This window comes from Triticum aestivum, chromosome 5A (assembly GCF_018294505.1).
Source record: "Triticum aestivum cultivar Chinese Spring chromosome 5A, IWGSC CS RefSeq v2.1, whole genome shotgun sequence".
NCBI classification, from domain to species: Eukaryota; Viridiplantae; Streptophyta; class Magnoliopsida; order Poales; family Poaceae; genus Triticum; species Triticum aestivum.
Window position 1 is genome coordinate 306,337,087 of NC_057806.1, and position 12,908 is coordinate 306,349,994.

Below are 12,908 nucleotides of genomic sequence, written 5' to 3' on the forward strand. Positions count from 1 at the left end.
TTCCTCTTTGGTGCAAAGGGGGCAAGCGCAGCCGCAGAGTACCGAGGCATCAGGAAAAGGTTGCCATTTCAGTGCAACGAGACCAAGACCAGGAGGACTACGAGACGCAGGTCACCGTGGAGCCCAAGACGGCGTCATCACCAGAGCTTTGCGCAGGCGAAGACTACTTTTGTCAGGATAGCTGATACTTGCTGTCCCCCTTCAAATTAGCCCGCCATTGCTGGCTCCCTTCCCGCTCAATATTTGGGAAGAGGACCAGGGCCTCTATAAATAGGACCAGCCACCCACACAGCAAGGGGGTTCCGGTTCGGTAGGTCAGAGAGACAGAGAGAGAGAGAGAGAAAGGTGGTTGAACTCCTCCCAGCAGTTCGTCGCCTCAGCCAAGAACAGACCCTCGCGAGGCTGTTCTTCCTTGTATTGTTCATCATCACCAGCCCAAGAGGCAATCCACACACCGCACACTGGAGTAGGGTATTACACCACAACAGTGGCCCGGACCAGTATAAACCCTGTGTCTCTTGTGTTGTTCTTTCCTTAGTTTAGATCCTAGCACGGCGGAGGGGTGCAGGTAGGTAGGAGGCGAAATCTCTGCGTGCACCCCAGTGTTCGAACCTCAAGGGTCTGCCGGAACCCGAAATCCGACATTTGGCGCGCCAGGTAGGGGTGTGCCGGAATTCGTCTTCCACCGCCCCGTTCTCCTCCGACCGTCACGCCCATGTCTGATGCTCATCGGGCCCGCGCCGAGCGCCGGGCCGCACTCGCTTCCCGCGTTGCCCAGACGGCCCCTGTCGGCGGGCATCCACGCTGTTCCCCGTCACCCACCGTCAACGCCGCCACCGGCCCGGCGGGGGACGAGCGGCAAGCATCATCCCAGCATCCGTTCGTGCGGCAAGACGGCCGCACCGCAACTCCCTCGCTCACCCCAGCTGGATCTTCGTCCCGCGCGCTCCGCGCGCCCATGGAGGCTCAGGCTGCACTCATCGCGGCAAACGAGCTCCTGCGCTACCGTCCCGTCGACGACGTCTACGAGGAATGGCTCGACCGCGTCGCCGAGCTCGTCCGCGCTGCAGGGGGCTCTTCCGCGCCGTCCGTTCCGATGCACCGCACCCTGCCCCGCGCGGGCGAAGAGGCTCCGGCGGCGCCCCGGCCGCCTCCTCCTCAAGAAGACGCCATGGCTCCAAGGCGCATGGCCCCTGGGCGGAACCCGCTCCGTCAGGTGCCAGCACAGCAAGAACAGAGCTGCCAAGAAGTCCCTCGCCGGCCAGAAGCTGCCCGGGCGCTCCTTGCTCCAGCACGTCTCGACCATCCCCCTGCTCCCGCGCGCGGGGACATGCAAGACCAGGCTCTCCATCACCTAAGAGTTCCTGTGGCCACAGCTGGCTGCCGCGCCTACACCCCCGAACTACGCAGCGTCGCGTGGCCCGGCAAATTCAAGCCAGACCTGCTGTCACACCCTGCATTTTGTATCATGTCATTTGCATTAATAAAGCAAGAAAAGTTGGGCCAACAATTTTTTTTTGCATTATTTGGCTTTTATTTTGGAGTTGGTTTTCTCTCTGTGATTTTTCAAGTGCTCTTCAAAGTCAACTACTCCACCTTCTGTACTTCATCTCCTTGCCCCAAACTTCTGCCCAATGATCATGCCATGTGTATAGTACAATATAGTATTTTCTTACAAAAATTATTTGGCCAAATAGTATTTTCAAAAATTAGTCTTCCAAAAACCCCTGGATTGAGGTTTGCACTTCAAGTACCTGATTTGGGGTATGAAAAATATTTCAAAAGGTATATTTGAAACCTATTAGATATAGGATTCCCATAAACCCCAAAAATATAATTTTAAAAGTTATTTTCCTATTTTATTTAAAAGCTTTTTCTAAGGCCAGAAATGGTCTTTAATAGGGAAAAATTATTTTATTATTTTAAAAATATTTGACAAAAATCAGGGAAACTCAGTGGGCATATATTTCCCATATATAAGAGTTTCAACACATGGTCATGTTCAAAATATTGGACAAAACCTCCCAAAACCATTTCTGCCCATTTCAAGGATTTGAAATATTTCTACAGGAAATATTTCCATAAAAATCCAAGAAAAATCCAGCAAGTCACAAATGCATATTGTGATGATCTTGCAAAGCCTCACTTCAATCAAGGTCATTTTGGTCCACCAAAATGCCCCATAACCCTTTCTGTTCAGAACCTAATTTGAGCAAGTTTGTACTACCAACTTTCTCTCCTTGACCTCAACTTTTGTGAGCATGTTCATATGACCAAAGGAGGCCACTACACCAAGTAGTGCATCAAGGAGAAGTGTTATGCTCAACTAGATCTACACAAGTCTATTTCTGCTCATTTCTAGGGTTTACAAAAGTTGCATTGGCAACTTTACCCAAATAAGCTCCAAATTGGTGAGAGGCCCTAATTATATGTGTCATTTCACCCTGTGGAGTCTCATGGCAATTGGAAATCATTTGCTTGCCAAAACCTTTATCAAACACCTTCTGCCACTTTTCAAAAATCACCATTTTGACCACTAAAACTATTCTCCTTGAACTCAACTTTTTACCACAGCCCCTCCTAGACCTCCTCTACCTCCAGTAACAATGGCTGCACCTCAGCTCAATGATTGAGGGGTGAAACCACTTCATTTACCCCTCTGGACAGCCCCTGTACCCCTCTTCCTCACCTCCCTCCTCACTCCAGTGGCCATCCATGGCATCCAATGCACCACCCCATTTCTTTACTCACTCCTAGACCTGCTAGACACCAAAAGACGCGCTCACCATGCATAAAGAATGGCCATGCCGGCCATTTGGGGCTCTGGAGCGCGCTACAGTGCGCTCCCGCACTGTAGCCGCCCCCTTCCAACCACCTCCGGCCACCTCGGGCCTCCCCCGCGCGCCTGCCGATGCGCCTCGGCGTCCGCAGCATGCTACCATCCGTTGCCCCTCCTCTCTCCTCCTCCCCGCGCCTCCGCGCTAGCGAACACGAGGCCGCCCGAGGCGCGCCAATGGCGCGGCGCACACGCGCGCGTCTCTGACCTCTCCCCGCTCTCTCCCTTAGCTCCCCTCGGCGTAGTCCACGCCAGGAACACCCCAGACACGGCGCTAGCTCCTCCCCGAGCCCTGTGGCGACGAGCAGGAGCTCTCGCGGCGCACGAGTCCACGGCACCTCGCCTTCGCCTATTTAAATGCCTCCCCGAGCCCTTCTCTCCTCACCACTCGCTCTCTGCACCACCAAAACGCCCCCCTGCACCCCAGTTCCTCTCCAGAGCCGCCGAGCTCGAGATCGAGCTCGAGCTCCGCCGCTTCGGCTCGCCGAAGTTCGCGAGGTATAGGCCTCCCCCGCTCCTCCTCTGCCCCGATCTGAAACCGTCTCCTCCCACTGATCATTTCCCCTCTCTCCCCGCCTCGTTTGCAGCCGGAGTCGACCGGAACGACCACCACCCGAAGCTCCTCCGCCGCAAGACCTCGTCGCCGGCGAACCAGGCCACCCCGGCGACCAACTCCACCTCCATCCGAACGGCGAATCCTCCCTGAGCACAAAGGTACCACCCACGCATCCTCCCGTGCCCTATATCGCCGCCGGCGAGCTCGCCGTCGCCTCTGGACGGAGGTAGACGACGACGGCCATGTGCCCTGTCCGTCAGCCTCACGCCCTGACGGGTGGGACCCACCCGCCAGGTTTAAAACGCACGCGCGCGCGTACCGGTTCACTGCGTCGGCTGAAGGCGTATTTTGCCTTTACGCCTTCGACATGGCAGCCTGGCGTGGGCTGAAACCCATCTGGGACTGCTGCACTGTGGCCCTTCTGGCCCAGTTGCATAGTGCTGTTTCTCCTTTTCTTTTTCTGGAAACTTGCAAATATTCCACAGGATAAAATATATGTCCAAATAAATTAATTCCAATTCCTAAATTCCTAAAGTATTGCAACCTATTTAATGGTGCAACTTTCATTCAAATCCAACAACCTTTTCTTCACTGTAAATATTTAAATGTGATTTTAAGCATTTAAATAAACCTTTGAAAACCCATTTCTCCTATTCTGCTACTCCAAATCCAAAACTAGGAATTTTCCCCTTCTTAGTTTTCAACCTAGTATTTAACAAAAATGAGTTGACATTTTTCTGAGCACTTTGGTTTTTCTGTTTTATTATTGCCTTATTTTCTCGTTATTATTTTGCGACGATAGATTGCGTTGCTGACGAAGGAGTTGGACCAGAAGACTTTGAAGACCCAGAAGACTTTGTTGAGCCAGGCAAGCAGCCCTTTGACCATGTCTATGAAACCCTTTTTATGCATTTCATATAGCACTTTATTATTGTTGCATCGGAATCATGATGAGATGGTAGCCACTTTGGTGGGTTGCCTTCATTTCCTCCTTGTTGATACTTGCATTGTGCATGACCCTACCTTCTTATGAGGGTTATGACGGTGGGAGTAGATAGGAGGCTAAGTAGTGCTACGCAAAAGGGACGGGTATATGCATGGTGATGGAGACAAAGTATTTTCAAAAGGACTTTTCGAAAACCCCGTCGGGTGCCACTTATGCCCGAGGGAGATAATGAGATGGGTAACCACTTGATGACGAAGTGGTGTACCGAGGCAAGGGTGTGTGTTGTTTTCGAAAACGGATTAGATTTAAGATTTGTCGACTGTCCCAACCTTACATGCGCAACCACTCTACCCTTATATGGGAAAGGGCATTATTGATTACCTAGGCCGATACTAGCTTGGAGCCCACATTACTAGTGACGGGAGAGTTGTTGGTGCGCTCTCTCGGGACGGGGTCGTGCCAGGTAGGGCGGCCATGACTGTTTTCACAGGGCACCGGATACACCGTTGTGTTCCCTCTCGGATGTTACGATCTCGAGTGAGTCTCGTATGATGTATATCGTGAGGATACGGAACAACGAGTGGACTCCTTGTTAGTGTCGTCTAGGGAAAGATAGTGATCGGGTGCTTACCCCGGGTACTTGAGGTACCGCGGGTCGTGGATGACACGGAAGTTCCCCGGATCTTGTGGGTAAAGTGTGCAACCTCTGCAGAGTGTAAAACTATTCGAATAGCCGTGTCCACGGTCAAGGACAGTTGGGCGGTGCTGCTTAAACTACGTCCACATGTTTACAAACCAGTGTGTGTGTTTGGATAAGTGGGAAGAACTACTTTGGGTCAAGTCAAAGGACTTGACGTGACTGAGTTGGGTTGATGCCCACTCTATTTATGTTGATATCTGTAACCTATCCTCATGGTTAATTGAATTCTCCTGATGCATGTCTTACAAGTTGTTGAACATGTCATTGCACTCAAAACTAGCTTTCCGCAAAAATTTACCTATATCATGCATTGTTGTACCTTGAACCAAAACATGGGTTGCTTGCGAGTACATTCAAAGTACTCATTGGCTTGCCACTGGTTATTTAATTGGCCAGGCATGGAAGAACAGGAGTTCGAAGAAGAGTTCTTTGGAGACGAACATGCGAACTAGGATGTTTCCCAGTCAGAATGCCTGTAGGGTTAAGGCAGATGGCATGGGTTCTACTTATCGACGAAGATTTCCGCTGCTTGTGTTTCATTTGATGTTCAGCCCTTAAGGCTTTATCAATGTGAGACTTGACCATAATGGTCATAATTTGTGTAAGACGGTATGTATGGATGTAAGACTCTTGTTATTCAGCTTCTGTGTGTTCAGTGAGCATTGATATCTGGGATCACTGTACACGTGCATTCGGTGATCTTGACTTATGAGCCGGGGTCCCCACAGAGCTGGTATCAGAGCCATCTTGACTATAGGAAGCCTTAGTTAGCATGGGCGTTAGTTAGCTTGAGACCATCTAAACTTCTCTTCTTTTCTAAAGCTTACCCAACCCAAGATATATTTCCCTTATTGACCTCTCCCATTCAACCTTTGTAGATGGCTGCCGTACCTGAAGACTTCCTGACCACAGGATTTCCCGTGCTTCTCGAGGATAGCCTCAAGAAGTGCCAGTTTCACTGAGCCCCCATTTTCGCCTACCATGAGCATTGGATCAATGACACCGAGATGGAGTATCATGTGGAAGTGATCGTGAAGGCCAATGACTCTCCAACAAGCTGGTTCTTCGAGGGACCCCAAATGGCAACATTGGTTCTTGCCGTCGAGACAGCAACCCTCAAGGCACTCACCCGCCTCCGAGACCTTCTTCCAGAGATGGCAGACGAGTTGGCAACCCGTTTCTTGCCTTATCGGAAGGAAGGTGAGGATGAGAGCAGTGCACCAGCTCCACCATTAGAAGAAGGACTTCCACTCCGATTCCAGACCTACTTCAGCCTTTGTGCCGATAGTTTGGCACAACACTTGGCCTCTGAATCAATGGAACTCCGAAAGGAACTTCATGAGACCAAGGCACTTCTTCTTCAAGCACAAGGAAAGACGGATAGGATCAAGAAGGAAGGTGCTCCCCCTGGACAACCCGCAATCGCATACAGAGGCGGAAGACCCCCAAAGGATGGAGAACCACCACAGCAACACCGCATGAGCGCAAAGGAATACCGCAAGCTCTTCGCACCACCGGCAAAGCAACGCCGTGTTGAGCTCCTCCACTCCCCCACCCCTTCAAGTGAAGAGGAAAGTCAGGCCACCGATGACGAGGAGGAAGACCCAGAAGAGCCAGACTACGCGACCGAGCATTCCACCACTTAGGCATCATTCGCAACCCGGATATGCCCGTTAGTAACCCTACGGTAGGATAGGTCGTGTACCCCTATGCGAAGTCGAGTCCTTGTAATGGTTCATATGAAACCATGTAGTATTGTGTTTGCTTTTGATGTGTTTGATGGACGTCGTACTTTCCTTCGGGAACTTGTAAGCGACTACATCACCCATTTGGATTTTAATGAATGTGTTTGGCCTTTTGGCCCTTGCATGAAAACAATTAGTGTCATACCAACCCCCTTACTAGGCGTCCCATCTATATTGCTTTCCCCATCTTTCCCAATCATGAGACCTTGACCGCTCCAACAGGATGCCTGTTGTAACTCGTACTGGTACCTCTACCCAGCAGCAAGAAGCCGGAGAAGGAGCCAGTCAGGACCAAACCCAAGGACAAGCTCCACCACCGCCACCACCTCCAAACATGGACATGGCTCAGCTTCTCCAAGCCTTCCGAGAGGAACGCCAAGCCAACACTGCAGCCCTCCAGATGATTGCTCAAGCTGTCAATCGCCAGCCGGTGGGAAACGGCAATGGACGTTCCACGTTGGTGGAGTTCAAGAAGCATGCACCACCCACCTTCATCGAGACTGCTGAACCCCTGGATGCAGACGACTGGGTCCGCACCATTGAGGATCTGTTGGAACTAGTCGGATGCACTGAGGACCGTGAGAAGGTGGCATATGCTGCTCACTGTCTCGGGGGAACTGCTAGAGCTTGGTGGGATGGATTCAAGGCCATGCATGCTGAGCGAAACATCACTTGGAATGACTTCAAGGCAGAATTCCGCAAGGCCCACATTCCCTCCGGAATCATGGCCATCAAGAAGCGTGAGTTCCGAGCCCTGAAGCAAGGTAGTAGCACTGTCAAGGAGTACATGCAGAAGTTCAGTGTTCTCTCAAGGTATGCCCCTGAAGATGTCAGCACTGATGCTGCCAAAAGGGAGCGCTTCATGGAAGGCCTTAACCAGACTCTGCAGTACTCGCTTGTTGTGTGTGACTGCCCGACCTTTCCTGATCTGGTGAACAAGGCACTCATGCTTGAGGACAAGCGACGTGCTTTGGATGATACCCGTAAGCGCAAGATGATCAGCAAGGGTAGCTCCAGCAACCAGAAGCCTCGCCCGTGGCAGCCAGCCCCGGTCAAGCCAACCTATCAGCAGCCAAGAGCTCCTGCACCCCGCACCAACTATCCACCTCAGCAGTACTCCAACCCCAGGCCAGCTTACAACAACCCCAATAACAATGCCGGCAAGAGCAGCAACCCCAATCAAGTCACTTGCTTCGGATGTGGTCAGGCAGGACACTACTCCAAGTATTGCCCCAACAAGAAGCCCGACGCCCCGCGCCCCAATGCGCAGAACCCAGGACAAGGCCGTGGAATGCCACCAAGGAACCAAGCTCCCCGCAACCTGCCCAACAACGGCAAGGGTCGTGTGAATCATGTCACTGCAGAAGAAGCCCAGGAAGACCCGGACGTCGTGCTGGGTACGTTCCTTGTCAACTCAGCACCTGCAACTGTCTTGTTTGATTCTGGAGCCACGCATTCATTTGTCACCCAAAAGTTTGCATTAAAAAGTGGCATGACCCCTACACCCCTGAATAACCCTATGGTGGTACAAACCCCCGGAGCAGAGATGAGAGCCAAGATAGGATGTAAAGGAGTCGGGATTGTCATTAATGGGGTAGACTTCCAAGCAGACCTTATCATCTTAAGATCGCAAGGCTTGGATGTGATCTTAGGAATGGATTGGCTCATCAAGCACCAAGGCTTGTTAGATTGTGCCAACCGGACCGTCACTGTGACCAATGACCAAGGAGTCGAAGTTAAATTTGCCTCCAACCCCTCCTCTGCTCAAGCCAACCAAGTCAACTCTCTGTCAGAAGTTGGATTGGAGCAAGTGCCGGTAGTATGCGAATACCCCGATGTCTTTCCTGATGAGCTACCGGGAATGCCTCCTGACCGAGACATTGAGTTCATCATCGAACTCATACCCGGAGCAGGACCCATCTATAAGAAGCCTTATAGAATGGGATCGGAAGAGTTAGCAGAATTGAAGAAGCAACTGGAAGAGCAGTTGAGGAAGGGATTTATCCGCCCTAGTGCCTCCCCTTGGGGATCACCTGTTCTGTTTGTGGCAAAGAAGGACGGTACCATCCGCTTATGCATTGACTACCGCTCCCTCAATGAAGTTACAATCAAGAACAAGTATCCACTTCCCAAGATTGAAGATCTGTTTGATCAACTCAATGGGGCCAAGGTGTTCTCCAAGATTGACCTCAGATCTGGGTACTACCAGCTGAAAATCAGACCCCAAGATATTCCGAAGACGGCATTTGTAACCAGATATGGCCTGTATGAGTGCACGGTCATGTCCTTTGGATTGACAAATGCCCCAGCTTACTTCATGTATCTCATGAATAAGGTCTTCATGGAATATTTGGACAAGTTTGTCGTTGTCTTCATTGATGACATTCTTGTCTTCTCGAAGACGGATGAAGAGCACGAGCAACACTTGAGGATGGTCCTAGACAAGCTTCGAGAGCACCAACTGTATGCCAAGTTCAGCAAGTGCGAATTTTGGCTACGTGAAGTTGGATTCTTGGGTCATGTTTTGACCAAAGAAGGATTGTCGCTCGATCCCACTAAGATTGAAGCCGTGACTGAATGGCAATCCCCAAGCAATGTGAAGGAAGTCAGAAGCTTCCTCGGACTCGCGGGATATTACCGCAAGTTCGTTGAAGGATTCTCAAGCATTGCCCGACCCATGACTCAGCTCTTGAAGAAGGACAAGAAGTTTGAATGGACGCGAAGTGTGAGGAGAGCTTCCAGGAGCTGAAGAAGAGACTGACCACCGCCCCAGTCCTGGCCACACCAGATATACACAAGGAATTTGTGATATATTGTGATGCGTCGAGAACCGGACTGGGAGGTGTTCTGATGCAAGAGGGCAGAGTCGTAGCTTACCTTTCAAGGCAACTACGGCCTCATGAAGAGAACTATGCTACTCATGACCTTGAGTTGGCAGCTGTAGTTCATGCCCTGAAAACATCGCGACATTACCTCCTAGGGAAGCGGTGTGAGATATACACGGATCACAAAAGTCTAAAGTATATTTTCACTCAGAAGGAATTGAACATGAGGCAGAGAAGGTGGCTAGAGTTGATCAAGGATTATGACCTCAGTGTTCAATACCACCCTGGAAAGGCTAATGTGGTAGCAGATGCATTAAGCAGGAAGGCTTGTTCCTTGAATGCTATGCTTAAGGAAAGGCTACCCGCCTTGTATGAAGAACTTGAAAGCTTTGGGTTGGAACTGGTTGCACCAGGATTCTTAGCCAACCTTGAAGTCAAGCCTACCCTGATGGATGATATTAAGGAAGCTCAGAAGGGACACGAAAGTATTGAAGGCATCAAGAGGAAGATCAAGGCAGGCAAGGCCCCAGGATTTCAGAGGATGAGCAAGGAATTGTGTGGTTTGGGAATCGCATTTGCGTACCAAATAAGATTGAGCTCAAGAATTTGATCTTGCAAGAAGCTCATGACACCCCATATACCATCCAACCCGGAGGGACTAAGATGTATCAAGACCTGAAGGAAAGATTCTGGTGGCATGGCATGAAAAGGGAGATTGCCACCTATGTTGCAAATTGTGATGTATGCCAAAGGGTCAAAGCTGAATATCAGCGACCTGCTGGATTGCTCCAACCACTCAAGGTTCCCGAGTGGAAATGGGATAAAGTCGGAATGGATTTCATCACTGGACTACCTAGGTCAAACAAGGGACATGACTCCATCTGGGTCATAGTCGATCATTTGACTAAAGTAGCCCATTTCATTCCTATGAAGACTACCTATGATGGCAACCAGCTAGCGACTCTATACATCAACAGAATCGTAAGTCTTCATGGTGTTCCCAAGGAGATTGTGTCAGATCAAGGAACCCAGTTTACCTCAAGGTTCTAGAAGAAGTTCCAAGAGGCCATGGGGACCAAGTTGTCCTTCAGCACTGCTTTCCACCCACAGACCGGAGGTCAGACAGAATGAGTGAATCAGATACTCGAAGACATGCTCCGAGCCTGTGTCTTAGCGTATGGAGCTAGGTGGGAAGATTGCCTCCCTTTTGCCGAGTTCTCCTACAACAACAGTTATCAGTCAAGCCTCCAGATGGCACCATTTGAGGTGTTGTATGGACGCAAGTGTCGCACACCCCTCAATTGGTCAGAAACCGGAGAAGGGCTAGTGTTTGGGCCCGATATCCTCTGTGAAGCAGAAGATCAAGTTCAGCTAGTCAGAGAGCAACTGAAGACCGCCAAGTCGAGACAGAAGAGCTATGCTGACACTCGTCGCCGACAAGTAGACTTCCAAGTCGGAGACCATGTATACCTGCGAGTAACTCCTCTTAAAGGAACCAAGCGTTTCCACGTTAAGGGAAAGCTCACACCAAGATTTATTGGCCCCTTCAAGATCACCGCATGACGCGGAGAAGTGGCTTACCAGTTGGAACTGCCACCTGAACTATCTGATGTGCACAACGTATTCCATGTGTCACAACTACGGAAGTGTCTCCAAGTTCCAGACAAGCCTGATCTTTACAAGGACGTCAATCACCAAGCCATTGACCTTCAGCCCAATTTGACTTACCGTGAGAGGCCCATCTGCATTTTGGATGAGGCTGAACGATGCACTCGAAGCCACACGATCAAGTACTTCAAGGTCCAGTGGAGCAACCACACTGAAGTAGAAGCAACCTGGGAACGCGAAGACTACCTTAGATCCGAGTTTCCGTATCTCTTTAAAGCCTAGTTTAGGAATCTCGGGGACGAGATTCTTGTAAGGGGGGTAGGTCTGTCACACCCTGCATTTTGTATCATGTCATTTGCATTAATAAAGCAAGAAAAGTTGGGCCAACAAAAACTTTTGCATTATTTGGCTTTTCTTTTGGAGTTGGTTTTCTCTCTGTGATTTTTCAAGTGCTCTTTAAAGTCAACTACTCCACCTTCTATACTTCATCTCCTTGCCCCAAACTTCTGCCCAATGATCATGCCATGTGTATAGTACAATATAGTATTTTCTTACAAAAATAATTTGGCCAAATAGTATTTTCAAAAATTAGTTTTCCAAAAACCCCTGGATTGAGGTTTGCACTGCAAGTACCTGATTTGGGGTATGAAAAATATTTCAAAAGGTATATTTGAAACCTATTAGATATAGGATTCCCATAAACCCCAAAAATATAATTTTAAAAGTTATTTTCCTATTTTATTTAAAAGCTTTTTCTAAAGGCCAGAAATGGTCTTTAATAGGGAAAAAATATTTTATTATTTTAAAAATATTTGAAAAAAATCAGGGGAACTCAGTGGGCATATATTTCCCATATATAAGAGTTTCAACACATGGTCATGTTCAAAATATTGGACAAAACCTCCCAAAACCATTTCTGCCCAATTCAAGGATTTGAAATATTTCTACAGGAAATATTTCCATAAAAATCCAAGAAAAATCCAGCAAGTCACAAATGCATATTGTGATGATCTTGCAAAGCCTCACTTCAATCAAGGTCATTTTGGTCCACCAAAATGCCCCATAACCCTTTCTGTTCAGAACCTAATTTGAGCAAGTTTGTACTACCAACTTTCTCCCCTTAACCCCAACTTTTGTGAGCATGTTCACATGACCAAATGAGGCCACTACACCAAGTAGTGCATCAAGGAGAAGTGTTATGCTCAACTAGATCTACACAAGTCTATTTCTGCTCATTTCTAGGGTTTACAAAAGTTGCATTGGCAACTTTGCCCAAATAAGCTCCAAATTGGTGAGAGGCCCTAATTATATGTGTCATTTCCCCCTGTGGAGTCTCATGGCAATTGGAAATTATTTTCTTGCCAAAACCTTTATCATACACCTTCTACCACTTTTCAAAAATCACCATTTTGACCACTAAAACTATTCTCCTTGAACTGAAATTTTTACCACAGCCCCTCCTAGACCTCCTCTACCTCCAGTAACAATGGCTGCACCTCAGCTCAATGATTGAGGGGTGAAACCACTTCATTTACCCCTCTGGACAGCCCCTGTACCCCTCTTCCTCATATCCCTCCTCACTCCAGTGGCCATCCATGACATCCAATGCACCACCCCATTTCTTTACTCACTCCTAGACCTGCTAGACACCAAAAGACGCGCTCACCATGCATAAAGAATGGCCATGCCGGC